Source organism: Micrasema longulum, unplaced genomic scaffold, assembly GCF_059751315.1.
Source record: "Micrasema longulum isolate JH-2025_06_02 unplaced genomic scaffold, ASM5975131v1 h1tg000700l, whole genome shotgun sequence".
In the NCBI taxonomy this organism is placed as follows: Eukaryota; Metazoa; Arthropoda; class Insecta; order Trichoptera; family Brachycentridae; genus Micrasema; species Micrasema longulum.
The window spans coordinates 106,470-127,940 of record NW_028277896.1 but is presented as its reverse complement, the minus strand read 5'-3'; the positions used below and the strand labels follow the sequence as shown (position 1 = coordinate 127,940).

The 21,471-nt window shown below is 31.1% G+C and overlaps 1 protein-coding gene across 1 annotated transcript in view; it reads right to left on the bottom strand.

Annotated features, from left to right (window-relative positions):
• The window catches only part of LOC148279574 (uncharacterized), an 87,944-nt gene that overhangs the window by 41,160 nt on the left and 25,313 nt on the right, over positions 1-21,471 (bottom strand). The window lies entirely within an intron of this gene.

Below are 21,471 nucleotides of genomic sequence, written 5' to 3'. Positions count from 1 at the left end.
ATAAGATCAAAAACTGATAATAAAAATTATGCTTAATAAGAATAAAATATATCTCTCCATCCGATTGTTCTTTGAAAAAACTTTAGAATGGAAGACAAATGTACTGTCAGCAATGTCTAAAATATGTTTGAAAAAAAAACACGTTTTCCTCAAAACTCAAACCGCCATAGTTAAAGTAGAAATCAAGTGTTGGATATTCTATTTTGTAAATCAACACTAGGACAGAGGCATTCAAATGTCCTTGCCCCTAAACTTTATAACTCCTATTTTAAAGACGCAACAGAAAACGATAATTTAAGCCATTCTTCTAATAACGTATTTATAAACTGGGTCACAAATATAAATGTCAATGATTTCTTTTCCAAAAAAACTTTTTCTTTGCTTTTGTAATTTTCTACATTTAATTACCTACTTAATTTTTTTATGTCTCTACGTCTATTTTATAATTTCGTTTCTTATTCTCTTATTTTCCCTTAAAATCAATTTATGAATTGAACAAGAAAACACCAGAATGTAACTTTCCGTTTTAATTTTGTATGTCTCTATTTCACTTTCACAAATAGATTTCATAATACATTCTAGATTTATAGCACCCACGCACAGGCCATGCCCATGTGAGATTATTGTGTTATAATAAATAAAGTGATATATGTAATAAGAAATGTACTAAAATGAAAAGAAAAAACATCAATAAATAAAAAGTTTTCTCGTATTTACAAGACACATCCTGATAATACATTGGAATCATGTTGGGATTATCATCGACGCAATGCTGTTTTTTTTATCTTCGTAACTGTCTTCTTCTTCTTCGGCCTTCTGTCCTCCACTGCTGGGTATGGGTCTTTTCTATATCCTTCCAATTCTTTCGGTCGGTTGCTGCTTGCAGCCAATTTTTATTCCCCATATCGGATATATCATCGGACCATCTTTTTTTAGGTCTTTCGACGCCTCTCTTATTCTCCCAAGATCTCCATCTAAAAATTTTAGGGGTCCATCTTGTAGGGTCTTGTCTCGCAACATGTCCTGCCCATTGCCACTTCAGTCTTGCTACACGATCCGTGATATCCACTATTCTAGTTTTGTTCCTAATTTCTCCATTTCTTACTACGTCTCTTAGGCTTATACCAAGCATGGATCTTTCCATGGATCGCTGTGTGCATTTGAGCTTTTCTACAATTCTTTTTGTAAGGGTGCGTAAGTAGACTCTAATGCGTAGGTAGTCACAGTACACATGATTCATATCTTTTCCTTTTCGTAACAGTATCATTTCGTAATCCTTATGAAATTTTATTCAAGGATTTATTTCTAAGATTTTGATCATGTGTTTTACTCAATGTGACTCGAATAATCCCGTTTAGGTACAAATGGAGCCCGCTAACACAAACGGATAGAGAAGTAAATAATCTCCTCCAATATCTATCAATTAGGCTCTCGGTTTGCCCGCGCCAGCCTTAAATCGGACTTAATCAGCCTCGAGACCAATGACAATAAAGGGTTTCCCCTGTTCGAGCAGATAATCTCGCCCAGCCAGCCTTGTGTAATGTACTAAATGTGCTCAATAAAACTTTATCTAGCCGCTAACTTGTAAGTAACAGCCATATACTAACTGTTAGCAAAGAACAATATATTCCGGGTGTCAACTTACGACTATAAGTGAGGTCTCAATATTATATTATGATTTTACATTCAAATTTACAAAAAATATTTTTATTCCCTAACATATTTTTTTATATTAAAAAAAAAACATGTTTGGAAATTCTATTTTGCTATATCTATTTCGCAAAGCTACGAAAAAAACATAGCTTTTAAAAAAAATGTATATGAAATAATATTATAAAAAAATCTATTATAAAATACAAAATACAATCAATCTCTTTTTATGTTCCCAACTGTGTTACCAGAAGTAAAAATGTGCTATTTTATCAAATCTTCCTAGAGCAACTTTGGTTTTAATTTTTATGCCCCAATGTCCGTTATGTGTATATTAGTCAATTCGTAACGTAGTTTGTAATTCTTTGGGTTGGATTTTCCCGCTTTTCGTAGATCTCTTAGGCACTAAACACAGGGTAGGATGAAGAAGGATTAGCATGGCTTAGCTCGAAGTCTTATATGTAGATCTTTTTTTTAAGAGGAAAAAATAAATTTCATACAAACGAATTCCCGTTTTTTTCCTGGATTATGGCACTAGAGCAGTGATGTTTTTACACACTGTAGATATTTATCATTGGCGTGTCTTTGGACGCACGTTATACAAATATAATAAATAATTTTGAAAAACGGAAAATGTACCGACACAGCAAATATCATTTTGATTCCGTTTCTTATAAAAACAACCAAATCGCTTCAGTTTTGGGGTGCGAAAAATGGGACAGCAAAACGTCGATTTTAGTTAGACAAAAGCAGTCCGACGTGCACTTGTCTTTTTTGCACAGTATCAGGGAGGCATTTATTTATTTATTAGTATGTACACGGCACAAATGCCTTTTATAAACATAAACATAAATACATTTAACATTACAGTGCCGAATTACAAAATTATGAAATAATATAATAACAATATATCTATACATACTCGTATTACGCAGTTGTTTTATACATTATTCCATATAATTTGGGATTTTAACTTTGGGATTTTAATACTTGACATACTTAAATAAAATAAAAAAAATTCATTATTATAATAAAAATAAAGATAACGCAGTATATTCGAAATAGAAAAAATCATAAAATATTGATTTGCTGGAATTGTTGCAATATATATTGAATGCCCTGGGTATAATACTAGCTGGTTCCTGATAAGAGCTCAGGGCCGCGATTATGAACGGCTATCTTCATCGGTATATACTGAGACGGTATAAACTAATATCGATATTTATGTACGAATGTATGCATATTTGTATGAAAATTTAAAGTATCTTCGTCAGTAACCGGCAATTAAACATGTTTGGAAAAAAAATTGTAAACATGTTCTATTTTTCATACAGATAACATTATTTTACTTTGTAGATAAAATTGAAGATAAAGTTTAACTTCCCATTAGAATACGAACCCAGGGGTTTTCAACTGTTTTAAAAATAAAATATAAAAAGAAACAAAATAATAAACCCTTTAAATAAATAAATATTAAAAATTATAAAATAAAAAAATTTAAATTTAATTTTGAAAAATTTAAAAAAAAACAAATATCTGGTAATACGTTAATAAATATATTTGACGTGTATTTATTTATACATTTCTTTTTCTCTTTTTACAAATTAATATAAATACATAAACAGCCGTCAGAATCCTAAATTATTTATTCAATAGCAAGTTTAAAATTCATTTGGCTTATGTGGAAAATGTCAATTCAACTGATTTGGTTCCCTAGACTGTGCGAGAGAGAGACAGTAAAACAGTGTTGAAATACCGATACCACCTATGCTCTTAATATATTATATACCATAACTTTACTATCCTTGTTTGTGTTTGTTACATGTTTTTATGTGCTGCTTGTTCAGTTTGTTGTGAACAAATATTTTTCTCCATGTGTTTTTGTTGTAAATGACTTCAGCTATAAATACAACAAATCAGTTATAAAAATCACCCTCGTTAAATTTTAATAACGTTAATAAAAAAAAAATTCTTAAAGCCAACAAAAATACTCAATTTAGAATTACATTTAGACACAACTTTTTAATTTTTTGTGAGATTACTTATATCAGTGGTCCAGCCTTTTTATCGCCGCGGACCGGTCAACGTTTATTAATTTTACCGCCGCCCGTTGAAAGGGGGACGTTAATTGTTTATATTTTTTATTGTTTCAATTTAATAATTTTAATTTACTTGCCTTTTTTAACATGTCTTCGGAATAAATTACAGTTACACCAAAAAATGATTGACAAAAAGTGATTTAACATTTTAAAAATGTTTTTTTTTTATGTATGGTCCCAAATGAGTTTCTTTAACTCCTGGGAGTATAATATGTACTTTTTGTTTTATATGTTTTATTAATCGTTAGAACGTTAAATCAAAGAGAACCCTGAGCTTGTTTCTTTGCAACGAGAAGTTTCCATCAGTAGTTCAATCATAAATAACTATTGACGTGCTTAAAAACATGCTAAGCATTTGAGCGATCACAATGAACAATAATCGTGAGTCAACGCGTGTGTAATCTCTAAGCGCTCGTGTCGGTTTGTTTTTTGTTTTTCTCGTAAATAAATACAGTTTACTGGCAAAAAATCGGCGGTTACTATAAAAAAATAATACAATATTTTATTTTATCAACATAAACAGTAAATCTGCCTTTAAAAGAAATAAAAATACTAACATATATGTGCATTATATATTTTTAAAACATAAATTTCCATTTACCCAAGATTTATAAAAAAAAATAACCTAAAAATAATACAAGATTTATAATTAAAAAAAATTAACCTAAACATTAAACAACATATTTAGTAGAAAATTTAAGCAATTCAAGAATAAATGTAAAAATAAATTAAATAATAAAATATTTTAAAGTAATATAACAAGAACATCATAAGTACTGTTTCATACAGCTGAGCAAAGGGAACAAAAAATTGTATATTATATGAAATGCATAAATAAATAAATATAATCTTTGAAAAAGTTCAAAAGGTTTGTTCTATAGGAACAATACCCTACACTAAACATATCAGATACGTGGGAATAACTATTGCCGAGTTCTCGAAGTCTGTTTAATACGGCATTACAAGTATACACTGTCCGTAAATTGTTGCTACAAAACGGTGGCACCTGTCTAGTCATTCTTCCAGGCATATATTGCATTTGCGAAATAGTAAGGAGTATCTAATATAAAAAAGTGATAATTAAATTACAATTACTATGGCGACTGCTTTTCTTGACATTTGGCTTGCCAACCGCCGGCTAAATGCAATAAAAAGCATGATAAATTATAAATAAATAAAAATAGCGTTTTTTGAATATTTTCCATATTTACACCGGTCAAATTCAAATATGTGATTGCGTAGCAGGATTATACCTCGCGAAACGTAAATATTTTGACATTTAATATAAGGTGTTCGCGGATGTTCCATTGTATTTGCGAAGACGATAAAAAATCATGGTGAGAAATTTTTATCACATCGCTTATTAGCGCTTCGATAGTTATATGTAGCTACTGGGGGTAATAAGAGACAATGACACAAAAGTGTGTTGCTTATGTCCAGTTTATTACGTTGTTTTGTTTTGGTTGCTGTCACTGCAGAAAACTCTGCTTCACACAGATAGGGTGTCGGAAATGGCAATAGGGATTTAAGTGCTGCGGGGGCTATCTCGGGGTATTCCGCCATGACTTTAATCCAAAACACCGGAAGAATTGTTGTCTCGTACGTAGTTTTAAGACCGCCGTCATTTACAATCTACAGCGGTTGATCTTCTTCTTGCACAGACATGCTAGATTCGCCCGGTTTGTTGGCAAATGGGTCGCGGTCTCACCTGATGTAGCGATCGAACTCTTTTAAAAACGAAGACAGGTGATCAGTGATCGTGCGCCAACCGGGAGAATAAACGCTTAGGCTCAGTCTCGCCTAAAATCCCCGCTAATGTCTGAAACATGTCCAAACTGCCCCTGTTCACGCGCAATCCCTACAACCCCAGTTTAGAGACCACTGACTTATGTGATACAAAAACAAATAAAACAAAAAATTTAAGAAACGTATTGTATTTCACAATCAATACAGAATTTATTAAACAAAAAATAAACTGTTAAAGCGGCTATTTCTTTATTATTTGAAAGTAAGGAATATTCTTTTATTACTGGCATTTGAATATATTTACGATTATTAAAACAAGTAGCTTAAATACCAGAACAATTTGCCAACTTTGGCAACGTGTCTAAAGAATTGGCAAAACTATGTTATATATGACCGAAAGCCGGAAGTATCCACAGTAAAAAATGTTCTTTCTACCTGGAAATCCAATACTGGTTGTGGATTTATTTCATTAGAAAGATAACTATTGAAGCAGTAACGTTTAATTAAATAACTATAAATGGTACAATTTCTTAAAGATACATTGCAATTTTTTCAAGAATGTTTTGAGAATGTTCAAATGTCTGTAGATAGTAGATAGTATAGATTTCCTCTCTAAAGAGTTATTTAAGATAAAACAAGAGACGTTGCGGTTGGTGTACTCGTACCAAATCAGTGTCCCATTCGCCATTAGTTGTGGAAAGGGAATAATGAACCAATGAAACACAATATTTCACATACTTAAATCATAGGTAATTTCGGACGGTTATCAAGAGAGCGTGATTTCGCCATGAAATTAACATTTTGATTACCGAACTTGTAAGTTCGAAGCGAACTAGCGACTAATTTGCATCTTAGGAATTATGTCACACTTGCATATTGCATTTATGGCTCAAAGTTCAGTAATATTGTAGCACTACTTCATAATAACGTTACGTCATTACACAGATTATGTACGTAATTGTCAATAAAGTAAAATCATGATAAGTATTTATTATATGTGATGCTAGTACCGTATTTTAAATAGGTCAATGAAGAAGTTTAGTGTTTTTTTTTAACTAAGCCAACAATTTTTATTTTTATGTATCGTATTATCATCGCTATGATTTTTCGAAGGTTTGAAATTTTGAAATTATACCACCCGTGACGTTTTCCTGACATTTAAAAGAGAACCTTGTTACCGTCAAAACCCACTAAAAGTTGATAAACATGGCTACTCGGAAACCAGAAATCAATCACAACACATAATGACGGTTGGCTATTGTTCTCATGAACCTGTGATGTTTCAAAGTAGTTTTTTTTTTAATAAAACAACTATGTTAACCGCTATTTTATTTTTATTATAAAATAAAATATTAAAATTAGACAACTTGAAAATCTTAGAAATTAAAAAAGCGATTCATAATAAGAAAAAAATAATTAAAAACCAAATAAACAATATTTCTTTTAGTCTACTCCTGTCTAGTTTCAAAAGTATTCATCTCAAATTACAACCCTTTTAGGGGGAAAAAAGACTTGATTCATTAGCTCCGCATGTAGTATTTAGTAAACATGGATAAAATAAAATAGGAAATAATTCATTAGGTACGTAAACCTTGACGAAGAAGCTTGTTTGCTTTGAAACCGGTCGGTGGAAAAAAAAATAGTGGTTAAAAACAAAGGTGTTTTATTTAAATGAAAAACTAAAAATTCCAAATCCAATAGAATTCCAACCATCCATGCGCTCAGTAGCTGCAAGACTTGTTGTAATCTAACTTCTATTTTTATAAATTTGTTTTTTATTTCGTTTTTTAAAATATCACTTAAACTCTAAACTTCATTGTCAAATAAAAAAATAGGTGCTAGATTTCTTACTGCCCATGCGCTCTGTAGCTGCAAGACGTGCTGTAATCTATCTCGTATATTTCACAATTGCAATATACCATAATTGGAGACGAGGAACTAAAATCCCAACCGTCCATGCGCTCTGTAGCTGCAAGACGTGCTGGGATATTTATTTATTGTACAGCGCCCTTGAGGTGATTTTCACAAAAATGGCGCTATAGAAATTATCTAAATATATATACCTGTATCCAGATAAAAATACCCGGTAATTAGAGTAAAACGAAGAAGTTCAATCTGAACTTTCTTTCAGTAACATAAAAAAATGCGATATCCGAAGAGATACGTTTGCAAATATGCATTTCTTCTATTCTTCAAACTACTCTAGCCAAGCATTTCCAGTACGAAGTCTGACGGGAACAACCACGGTTAGTATCCGCTATTTCTGTTGACGAATGGGTGACAAAATTTCAAGTCTTTCCTTCATAAAGGCCCTTGGTACTAATCAATTATGAATACAGCCAATAATACGTTCGAAAACGACTATTTAACGATTACCGGTGCGAAGGTTGCTCTCCCTTGGGTTAGTGAATCGCCATTTACGGATCGTCAGGGATGAGGGGGTGGCAGAAAGAGCAGAGTGAGAGGAATAGGAATTGGCTGGAGATATAATTCCGATATTGCACGCTATTGGTCATCCGAATATTTGCAATTTCTAATTAAATTTCAGTAATTGCAGAAGCCAAATTGCCAATTATTGTGCGGAAATAACTACGCGGCAACTAGGCTCCCGGCGAATTTTCCCCGTATTAAAATCACGTTATTTTAATCGTAAAATTGTCATTCGACTTTTTTAACCAATGTACGTCAGTCTGAATCAACTATTGATTTATTAGAGGCGTGATCAATTCAAATAAAAATTGCTAGGAAAATTTTAAATGTGGATAGTCTAAATTATAAATGTGTCATACTTATAATATCTACGTTTTGAGTTCTTTGATATTCTTTTTTATATTTAAAATCATATTTTTTATTTTAGTTACCATCGGTTTAATTTAAGTCGGCCTTGTGGTGTTGTGGTCAGCGCATTCGCCTACCATGCGCGAGGTCTCGGATTCGATTCCCGACATGGTTGACATGAAATATTTATTTAAAAATGTGTTACACTAGAATATTTCATAGTCGTGGTCAGCGCATTCGCCTACCATGCGCGAGGTCTCGGATTCGATTCCCGACATGGTTGACATGAAATATTTATTTAAAAATGTGTTACACTAGAATATTTCATAGTCCCTGAACTGGCACCTGAAGCGAAAGACTGATCACCTTACCTTCATGTTACAAAAAAAATCAAGATTCGCTGCGATTGGTGTACCAATTCAGTGCTCTGTGCACCATTTGGTGCGGAATGGGAATGATGATTATGAAGTTTGATTATTATTTATGTACTTGTACAAAACAACCTTTTATCGTTTTGAATCAACGTTCGCGTATTGTCAAACCATGTTTTATTGTTAACATTATATCGTATTTACTGCATTTTGTGGTTACCTATCGTACTTGTATTGTATGGGACTCGTCGCACATTATTCATTAAGTGTGTATCAGTAAAATTTTAAAATAAAATGCTTTTTTTTCAGAACATGGTTTTGAAATTTAACATACTTTTAAAAAATACAATTTATAACATTTCTTGGTTTGAATTTTATCATTAAGGTGTTAAACCTTTTACCAAACTCTTTTTTGTACCATTTTTAATATAATTACAAGTTTTACACAACTCTTTTTTATACTTACGCACCCACACACACGCACCCTCTCCCTCATTCATTCCCACACGCACATGTACCCTCTCCCTCATTCATTTACGCATACACACATTCACATACACATGAATACAAACGTCACACGCATACAATTACGTAAACTCTTTTCTTATAAATTACATATCATTAGATTTACAGTGGATTTTTTTAATTGGCTCTAGTATTGTTAATATTTTCCTACTTATTTTGTTTATGTAATAACTGTGAAAATCCCAAATAAAATAAAATAAATTTATTTATGATCATTATATTACATACGCAAAATTATAATTTTTGCAAAGTTGCTTTGACTGTCTAACTAGGGTTATTTACCCCGTTCTAAGACAGTCAAAAAAAAATAAAAAAACAGTAATCAATATATAGAAACCGTTATCTTTATAACGAAACCGTTATAAAGATGCAGGACAAAGTGGAAAACAAAGTAAAAAAATGGAGTAAAAACATGGTAAAAAATGTAGTAAAAACATAGTAAAATGTAATAAAAACATAGTAAAATTGTAGAATTGTCGTAAAAACATAATAAAAATGTAGTAAAAACATAGTAAAAATGTAGTAAAAATGTAGTAAAAAAAACACAGCAAAAAAATAATAAAAAAGAAGTAATAAATGAAGTGAAACATAGTAAAAACCATTAAAATATATAAATATGTCAATAAAAATATCTTGAAACTTAGTAAAATGCGAAATAAAAACAGAATACATAGTAAGAAACATATTTAAAGTCATAATAAAAAAATGAATGTATGTTGTAAAGCAAAAATCATATTTAAAGAAAGAAAAAAAAAACAATAAATGTTTATATTTTTTTACTGTCCCTAGACTGCCACCTAAAGTGTAAGACTGATCACATTACCTTCATGTAACATATGATCAATATACGCTGCATTTTGTATAACAATGCAGTGCCCTATGGAAAACTGGGGAAATGATGATAAAATATGGCGTTTAAATAATTTTTTAAAAACACCGAAAAGAAATGTTTTTCTACATTTAACATAAAAGGACTCTTTCGTGGAAAATAAAATTACAAAAGTTGTTGACTCAAGCCTACTTCCCGAACTAATTATTTTTGTTTAAAAACAAGTCTCCTACTCCCGAAGCAATAATTTCAAGACGGAGTTTGTGAAGAACAAACAAAAACATACTTCCAGGAACATTTTCAGTGGGGAACTCGTCTTGTTTGATATCTCAATTTCTCGGTAAATCTTTACATTGCAGAAAGACGTAGGTTCGAGTATATAGCAAAATAAGAGCTTTGGTAAATTTACCCTTTGTCTGCCAGAAATATAGCCGTCGCAATGAAATAAGAAAACGATATTAGAAAAATTAATTTAATTATTTTTAAAATAAGGTATTTACGTTTTAAAACTAAACCTATAATAAGTTTGTCAAAATCTTTTTATTTCGTTTCTTAAATACATATTTATTCATTTTAAATTAATTTATAGTTTACATATTCACAAATTTACTATGTTAAGCCATAATAAATTATTACCGTAGGGGAAAAATGCAAATTAAAGAAATAATTACATATATTATTATTACGTATATTAATTACGTGCAATAATTACATATATTAATTACGTGTATAATTATTTTTAAAATGTATTATTGTTAAGTTTTAATATTTATATAAACCATGAAGTAAACTTTTTAACTTTCCCTTTCAAGCACTTTCTTTTTCTCTTTTTTTTCTTCTTTTCCTCTTTTTTAAAACTGCCATTTTCTATAACTTGCCTTTCTTTTATATAGGCAACTATTTATATTTGTTACAGATGTAATATTTATTTTTTATACATGAATACTGTTTACCATTGTATACTTTTCTCGATGTTTTTGTTCTTTTTTAATATTATGTTATTTTTTGTTGTATTTTTTCACTGGTTTTATGGTAATTTCGTAAAAGGTTCATGGAACCGTAAATAAATACAATAAAAACCAAAAAAAATATGTTAAATACATTTTTTTTTAATATATAGGTTCATAGTTACAAAAATAATTTTTAAAAAACAGAATAGCAAACTTGTACCAAATTCAAAATAATAATATGAAAAATTCTTCAAGTACCTAGATATATAGAAATTATGCATAAAAAATGTTATATTATAGAAAATTATTAATCATCTTAATTATTTATCTTTCTCTTTCTACACCCAGTGGTGCATAGGGCACAGAAATTGTAGAGTGAAATAAAAATATATAGATATTGAAAAGAGAGTTGTGGAGCGTGAATAAAAAAACCGTATTTATATATATTTACAGGGCTGAGATTTTTTTATAGAGTTTGATTGTTTAAAAATAAGTCAATACATCCGAAGCATTCAAAAAAGTTATTCTAGTCAGTTGCCCATACGGACAAAAACCATTCTATGATTACCAACCACGAAGTTAGCTACAATTTACGGCAATACAACGGGCCGTAGGTACTCAAGTCGAGAATTGCAACCGCAAACCGAAACTATCAGTTACACGTTTGTTGTTAAACTAAAAACCAATCAAAAAATTTGATCGCTTTTGTTATATGCAATAAAGCTAAAAGGCTTCCCTAGCGAATCATTACTCTGAAAGCGTACGCGTATTATGTACATACTTATGAATCATGTATGTGCATACAGTTTCTTCTTCTTTAACTGTCTTTGATGTAAAACATTTTAATGTAAAGAGAACATCAATTTAGCGCAGGATAGAAACCTGAAAATAATCAATAATCAAAAGATAGGTACCTTTTAAAATACAATGCACAAATAGGCCATCAGCGTCGTGTCGCATCGCCCATTAATCATTTACTAGTAAATAAAAAAATCAATTTACTCTACTAAAGCGTCTCTCTCTATTGAACAAAAACTGAAATGTTTGATGCCTACCAATTAATCGAATAAAGTGTCTCGAAGCCAACTACGCGCAGTGACAGTTTATTGGCAAACGTTAGAATCGCAATATCGTCATGGCTAAAGCATTTTAAATGCAAATTCGGCCTCAACATCCAAAGACAACTGCGCTTAATTTTTAGATAAAACGACGAATTTCCGGGAAATATATTACGTAAGTTATAACAAATAACATTCCATCTAGAATAGCCGGGCTTGCTGCGGGATTAAATTTATTTTAGCGATGTTTTATCTACATAATATGTATTATTTTATATACAAATCTATGAAAGATAGATAAAATATAGTTATGGTGTAGAGTGCTTCCATTACAATAGTACTAAAACAAGGCATTTTTCCAATTAGATGCCCAATTTCAAAAAATGCCTAGGTCTAATTTTATCGGTTTTGAGTTGGCAGCACTGCCGTGTTAAGCATTTTGTAAACTTTACATTTACCTCATTAATTTTTCAATAAAGAATACCCATATCGAATTTCGTATTTGAAAAATGATTTTTAAAATATTATTTCAAGTCCTAAAAATCTCTTAGTCCAAGAGTATTTTTCCCTGAAAAAAAATCCCTTAGACCTTTAAATACGTTTAAAAAATCCGTAAGTCCTGACCTAAGTCTTAGGTCCACTTTTTTGCATGCAATAATTTTGTAACTAAACATGCAACAATTTTGTATTTTTTTATCTTGAAATAAAGAAGAAGAAAAATTTTACAATACGTATTTTTAATTTTCCGAAATTCTGTCATTTAACATTTCAGAAACAAAATACACTTAAACTTGAAATATCTCAAAACTACAAAAATGGACTTAGGCATTTTTTGAAATTAGGCATCCAATTAAACTGGCATTCACGTATTTTTTAAGAAAATTACGTAAAATTTTTATTTCGTGTTTTTTTATCCTAAAAACAAAAGAAACTGTAAGAGCTATGATTAAAATGATTTTTCAATATTTTTAATTTTCAACTTTTTACTTAAAAGGGATAGCTCGATTAAGGACTACGCCCGATAACTTGAGCAAACTTTACCTGCAGAAAAGACCACTCCCGAATGTACTTTGGTGGAAATAAATAGTGCCACAATCCATAAGAGTTTTTTTCTAATTCTTTGCATTTATTTATAAAGCATTATTAATTCATTATGGTTAATAAAAATGAATATTTTCCGACGAACTTCTTTTATTTCTGAACTACACTATACACCACAATGTTATTAACTTTCAGTCCCATTTTGATCCCGAAATAGCTATTATGATGAATATATATCGATGACTAAGTTCCATACAGAAATAACTAGAAACTACTAGAAGCTACTAGTTTTAAGTAATGGCTGATCAAAGTTTTGACAGATCGAAATTGATTTGGAACAAAAAGTTATTTATATCATCTTAAGTGAGGTACATATGTGTATATTTATGTGAAGTATATACACAAAGGCTTCTTTTTTTTAGATTAAAGTTGTTATGCAAATTATCACAACGTTTTAATTAGTTATGGAACTGAGAGATTGATAAGTTTATTTATTACCATATAAAAACATCTGTCTTAGAAGAGAAAATGAATAGTTTTTATGAGTTATACCTTTGTAGAATTGAAACATATAGTACGTATGTTGGTGTACAGATATTGTTTAAAAATGTTGATAATTAGTATTTATGTTAATGATTATAAAATATATGTTAATATTAGGACATTAATATATTTTTGATTAATTTGGTGTTTATTTTGTAGAATTCCATATTTAAACTTATAATATTATAAATCAAACACTGATTTTAATCTACTGAACACTTAATTTAATTTTTACAAATATATTTAAATATAAAAACAAAAATTTCGTGACAATTGTTTCGCCTTGTAAGGGCATTTTCAAACAAATATTTGAAACGACCTTCGTTTAAAAATACCCTAACAATTGTCACGAAATTTTTGTTTTTATGTTTTTTTAATTTGTAAAAATAAAATTAAGTGTTCAGTAGACTCAAATCAGTGTTGATTAATAATATTATAAGTTTGAATGTATTATGTTTGTACTATTTTAAGACTAAATAACAAAAAGTAAAAAAAGGGAGGTTTTTAAAAATATAATGAATGAACTCAACTCAACAGTTGAATTTTTTTAGTTACCCTTTTATGGGACTGAGCCATCGATATGTTCAGTAAATAAAAATTATTAATAAAAAAAAGTGTTTTATTTCCATTTTATGAATCCTTTAATAAAGTTTATTTTTTTAAGATATTTAAAAAAAAAGTATTTTCATAATATAGCAACGGCCGGTCAGTTGTTCACGGGACACATTGTATAAACGGATGTAATACGAACATAAAGTTGTTTCGGTGGACTTCTAAAACAAAGTAAAATGTTGAATTAATAGAAATGTACATATCTATATAACTACTATATGTGAAAGTTACACAGTGTGTAAAGTGGCCACTTAAACCAACCAATGACAGGTCATAAGCCCTAGACTTCCATATTCCCTCAAAATGTTTTTTCTCTCTATTGACTTAAATTTAAAAATAAATAAACTCCCTAGGGAGGAAATCCAGCCAGTCTGCGAGCATTTGGACATACTCAAACATCGATGAATTTACTGCCTGGTAAAAGAAGAAGTATAAAAATTGGAAAATTGTTTTCAAGCGTTGCCTAGTAGGTGATTTGGTTCAGCCGGATGAATCTCACCCACGTGATAAAGGTTTCAGCTCTTTTACTTCACAAAAGTCAACAGATGGAAGAATTAAGGAAATGTGGATGTTTAAACATGGGCAGAATGGTGAATGTAACACAGTGTGTAAAGTAGCCACTTAAACCAGCCAATGACAGGTCATAAGTTCTGTAAATGCCAAGACTTCCATATTCCCTTCTCAAAAATGTTTTCCCTCTCGGTTGAAATAAATTTAAATATGAATAACTCCCTAGGGAGGAAATCCAGTCAGTCTGCAAGCATTTGGAAATAAAATCGTTTAAGACTAAACACAGCGAAATAAATAAAAAATGAAAAGAGAGTAATTAATTCGACAGTGTTTTGAGTATGTCAAAATGCTTGCAGACTGGCTGGATTTTCTCCCTAGGGAGTTGTCCATATTTAAATTTGTTGCAACAGAGAGGTTGTCAACAGATGGAAGAGTTGAGGAAATGTGGATGTTCAAACATAGGCAAAATTGTAAATGTTACACAGTGTGTAAAGTGGCCACTTAAACCAGCCAATGACAGGTCATAAGCCCTGTAAATGCCTAGACTCCCATATTCCCTTCTCAAAAATGTTTTCCCTCTCTGTTGCGACAAATTTGAGTAATGAATTCGTGCTGCGGAGAAATAAGAATTACATAACGTGATGAATACAGAAAGCAGAATCGACGAGAGTGAATATAAATTTCACCTTTCACTCATCTCTATACCCGAAGTAAAAAATTGTATTAAGAAAAGTGTTCAATAGAGAATACGGTGACACGTGTACCAGATTCTCATGAATATCCGCTCTCGGGACCCCACTAGCACTAGAGGAAATCGGCGTATTTCTACCTACGCCTTCAGCTGTATGCCGTATCCCCCTTCCGACTATAGGCACTCTTTATTACACAAGTTGTCTGAATAACAATATACATTTGTACTTTTGTATTGTACGGTTACTGATATTGAGCGAATGTGCAATTTAAAATACATTGCAGAAAATAAAATGCGAGTCATTATTTTTTTAATCTGGCAACGAGAAACGTGAAAGTACTTGCTGGACAAAATATTATCGATTCAGTGAGAACCAGTGTGTGAGTTTTTTTATTTATTTATCGAGTTGGCGTTTATTTTGTCTTCTTCTTCTTCTTCTTCTGCAGCCTTATTCTCTCCACTGCTGGATAAAGGCCTCTTCCAAACGTCTCCATTCCTTCCTATCACCCGCTTTCATCATCCACGTTTTACCGGCAATAATGGCAATGTCGTCGACCCATCTTTTCTGTGGCCTTCCAACACTTCTTTTGTTTGCCCATGGTCTCCACTTTATTATTCTGGGTGTCCACCTGCCATCATTTTGTCTCGCCAAGTGCCCTGCCCACTGCCATTTCAATTTCGCTGCACGATCTATGATATCCACGACTCCGGTTTGGCGCCTTATTTCTTCATTTCTTATTCTGTCTCTTAGATATACACCGAGCATCTGTCATTCCATGGATCGTTGCGTGCATTTTAATTTCTGGCTACTTTTTTGTGTTATATACATGGTTTCTAGTCCATACGTTGTCACCGGCAATAAATAAATTTGACTTTGTGTCCTAGATATTCATTAACCACTTCGATTTTATTATCGTTAATGAAAATGACTCGTCCTGTTGGACTCATGATCTTTGTTTTATAAATATTCATTTCCAAACCAATCCTTTTTGAAGAATATATATTTTATAAAACTCCATAATATTATAATCTCAACATTTAAATCAAACACTGATTTAAATCTACTAATAACATTTATTTTATTTTTAAGAACAGCAACTCAGACAATGAGGAAGTTTAGTGTTTTAAAAAAAAAAAAAAATTAACAGGCTATTAAACTAAGCCAAAAATTTAAATTATTGATTTTTATATATCGTATTATTATCATCATCATCATCATTCCCTTTCCGCACATAAAGGTTGATTCAAAATATTTATTTAAAAGGGTGTTTTCACACCGGAATATTTTATAGTCCCTGGATTGGTACCCGAAGAGTACGACTGATCATCTTACCTTCATGTAACGAAAAAAATATGATCAAGATACACTGCGATCGGTGTACCAATGCAGTGCCCTATCGTATTATCAGCGTTTTTTTTTTTTAAGTTTTGCATTTCTGAAATAACCCCACGTATGACGTCAGAGGTTCGCCTCTTCTAGTTATCCCGATCGATTCGTTTACGGTAACCAAACCGGATATCCTTCACAGCTCTATTTTTTATTTTTAAGAATAACCCGCTTACCCTCTTTTTTAGAGAGGATATGGAAGGAAGCAATGAAAAAAACATCACAACACCGAGACTTATTGAGAAAAAAAACTTTCATGAATTTTTTTCATGCGACTGGCGGGAATCGAACCCGCGACGCCAGTTTCACAGTTGGCCGTCTAACCAACTGCTTCACGGCGCCCGTCATTCTCTTATCATTGGTTGATTCATATGGACCAGTGACGTCGTTCAAAATAGTGCGTTTTGACCAAAATATTTTATTATTTTTTTCGTACATTTTACAGAAACTTTGCAGTACAAATTAATGCTTTAATTTTTACCGGACAAGAAAACATTTTTTGGCATTCAATTTCTCTTAGGGATTAAGTCTCTCGTTGTTTCGCCTTATTATGGCGTTGTCAAACTAGTGTTCCTTCATGCGTTTGAACATTCGTTTTTAAATGTCATAATTTTTTGTTTTAAAAATTAGTGGACTCAAATCAGAGTTTGATTTCAATATTAAGATTATGTTTTTTTCCCGTTTTTTAACAAAAAGGGTAGGATTGTTTGGAAAAACTGCATTAAAACATTGATCAATTTCGTCGTACGTAATAAGGAAGTTCAGTGCTACGAGAATTTTTTTATAAAAAATGTTTTCTTACACTCGGTAAAAATTAAAGCGTTTAATTGTACTGGGAAATTTCTCGAAAATACTTGAAAAAAATAATAAAAATGGTTTAATAAAAACTGACGGCTTTGAAACATCACAAGTTCTAGTGAACGATAACCAATTAATTATAGCGTTACTATGTGTTGCGATCGATTTCCGGTTTCCGGGTAGTAATTTTTTTCAACGTTTATTGTATTTTGAAAGTTACGAGGTTCTGCTTTTAAATGGCAGCACAACTCACCGACAAAAAGGGAAAAACTCGTGGCGTCTTAGAGCATGTAATTTCAAAAGTAAAAATACTTTGAAAACTTATAGCAATGATAATACGATACACGAAAACATTTTTTTTTTTTTGCTTAATTCGATGGTCTATAGTCTATTTTAACAAACATATTTTTAAAACCACTGCGCTTCCTCATTAAGGCTTTAGTCGGGTCAAACGTACGCAAAATGAGGAATTCATACGATTTTGCCATTTTAACACAAGTGTTTTTTTATAATTGCGCAATAATAAAAAATCATAAATTAGATAAAAATATTAATTTTTAAAGGTATTTCTACTAAAAAATATACTTAAAAGTTTTAGATAACTTAAATATATGGCTGCCCTTATCGGTAAGGGCAGGTATGAAGACAATAAACACCAAAATAAGATATTGTTAGAAATTGAATATTACAACCAGAATTATCTTTTTTTTTAAAAAGACGAATACAATTCTATAAAAAAAGTTTTAACTAAAATATTTCAAGTGTTTTTTTAAGTATTACCAAAGGCATAATTTTACGTAGAAATAAAAGAAAATGTCACAAAAATTGATGTGATTTAAAATGCTTGTATTTCTTTCTAAATACAAAAAATCAAGATTTTGCTTCGGCCACTTTCATGTTCAATTTATTATCTTCAAACCATTACAAAAAAATTCGTTTGATACTTATACCCGTATGCAGAGACAAAACTTAAGGTTAGGAATGTACATTCTAATTTCAAATGCAGAGAATAACCCGAAGGTGAAGACAATAGAATGCACTTTCCTCGCCTTAAGGTTTGTCTCTGCATACGGGTATTAGTTTTTATACGAGCATCCAGATACCTAAGTTCAGTCTAAATTTGAAATGGCGCAATCTGCCGGTCTAAAAGTAATTGTATTTTCGTTATATAAAACTTTTTACTACCTACATTTTAAAAAAAAAGTCTTTAAAAATTACTGTTTTTATCTAATTCATGATTTTTAATTTTAAAAAAAAACGTTTGTTTTAAAATGGCAAAATTGTATGATTTCCTCATTTTGCGTGCGTTTTACCCGACTACAGCCTTAATATTTACTTTTCTCTGCGAAATTCTGTCTTGTAGAAAATAAAATCAGAAAAAAAAAATCAGAAAGTGTTCATGTTTTACTTCCCTACATACGGCCGTAAATTTCTCGCAACATTAGCTTCTAAGGATAGTAATTTCCCACGCCTGTAGTACTAACCGATGTATGGACGGACGACGGAGGCATTTATAATTTATATCCCAGTCATAAAAAGGCGCCATACCCTTTCGTAATGTATAGGTACACCATTTTTCAACTTGGAAATTTATTTTTATAAAACACGCTTTGTTTGAAATATTAAACACGTATCTCGATAACATTAACGTTAGTCCAGTGCACAGAAGCCGAGATTTAATTGTCATTCTAACTAAACATCTCTTAACGAAGGAGGAAAACTGACGATGACTAGTCAAATGAAAATTTTTGAGCGTCCTCTACGAAAATATTTAGCTGTTCTAAAGAGCATGAGGCCCTTAAGCCTCGTTAAGCTGTGAAATTGCAGGTTTCAGAAACGAACAGTCATCTCGTCCCCATCAATCATTTCTTGTTGATGAAAACTGTGAAATGATTGAAATGTTGAATGAAAGTTCGTACTTACTTTCCTGCTCAGACACGTTATCAGTATTTCAACACAAAATGTTTGAAAGGTTAAATGTGTTTACTTGGCCGTAAAATACACCGAATATATTATATTCGCATAGCACTGCAATAATGCAGAAAACATTAAAAAGTTTCTAATAAAAATAAGAAACGTGAAGTACAGAAGGCTTGTTTTTTTTTTAGGTATTGTTATTAGTTCTTAATAGTAGATATTAATGATAAATTAATAATATTATTTTAGAGTACCTACCAAAAATCCAGTGAAAAGAAATAAATGGATAAAAATTCTACGGAATTTAAGGAAATAATATGATTGGGATCCATAAAAAACTAATGTTGTTTGTAAACATTTAAAAACAAACTTTTTTTAGACACAAAAAAATAATATCCTTCCATTTCTTTGTACATGCATTCTCGGCGAATGCAACCCTGGTGGAAAGATGGAAAAAACATTTACCCTCCTTAATTTTTTACGCTTAATTAATTTAAGATTTTAAGGGCTATAAATATGTTCATGGCAAAGATCTACATTTCGCTGAAAACCGAACGTAAATCGGCCCAGTGGTTATTCAGTCCATCGAGGACACACATACGAACATTGCCTTTTATATGTATAGATTGTGTATGATATGTATACCTATGTTTTACGTGCATAAAATAACCTGCCCAATCATAGATACTAATAATTATAGCTTGCATCTGGAATAATACTTCCTTATTAGGTTGCCTTGTATTATAGATACCTATATGATGTGTAGGTAGGAAAAGGGAGACAATCACGTGAAGGTTTAAACTTGTAACTATTTATGACACGCGAGTCGCTGCAAACAAAGGCAATATGGGCCATTCAACCTGCAAAGTACCGAGTAAAAGTACTAAGGCACATAATATATTGCTAGCACGCGTTTTTAATTTTTGTAAAAGGGAAAATTGCAAGTGAGGACATCTTGTGTAACACGAAGGAGCATACTTAAATTCTTTCTGAAAATAAAAATACGAAATACCCGCAAGGTAGGAAATAACATGCATATTTTATAATTTACGCTCGTAGAGGTTTCTTTTAAATATTCGGGATCGGACAGTTATATTCAATAAATATAATAAACAAAGAGAAGACAAAACGCCACACCACCCTTACTTTACGATTCCTCTACATTTGGTTATTTATTTATTAATTTAACAAGTTTACGGACAATATCTAATTTAAACAAATCATACAACGAAAAACAGTAATAATACAGTGACAAATAATAGAAGCAATACAACGAAGAAAAGCAAAGACAAGTTAAAACATTAGACAGGCATTATGGAATCCAGGTTAATTCTACAAATATACAGTCAATTTATTGGGAATATTTCTTCAGTCTATTTGTAAAAAAAATCAGTTTACAATTAAAATAATTTAGATCTTAATTTTCATTTACAAATCTAATCATTCTCGGTGGAGGCGCATGGAAACCATAATTAGTCTTATGATGACCGAGGAACAGAATTTCATTATTTCTGAGTCTACGTGGAGGAACATTAAGAGATATTTGTTGGAGAATAGTCGGGACATCGAATAAACTATTAAGTATTTTAAACATGCAAATTAAATCTGCATTAAATCGACGTTGTGAGAGACTGGATATATTCAGGAAAAGTTCCGTGTCAGTATAGTTATAGTGATCTCTTGTGATTCCTAGTTTGTACGCAATTTTTCTAATAAATTTATGCTGAACTGATTCGACGCGATTTATATGAGTAACATATGAAGAAGACCATATTATGAAGGCGTATTCAAGAATGGGACGAACCAATGAGCAGTAAAGTGTTTTTAGAGTTAATATGTTTTCAAAATCGGATGTAGCTCTATTAATAAATCCAAAGAATTTGAGGAATTTGTTAATTATATAGTCAATGTGTTTATGAAAATTTAGTTTGTTGTCTAGGATCACCCCAAGATCTCTTATTGAAGT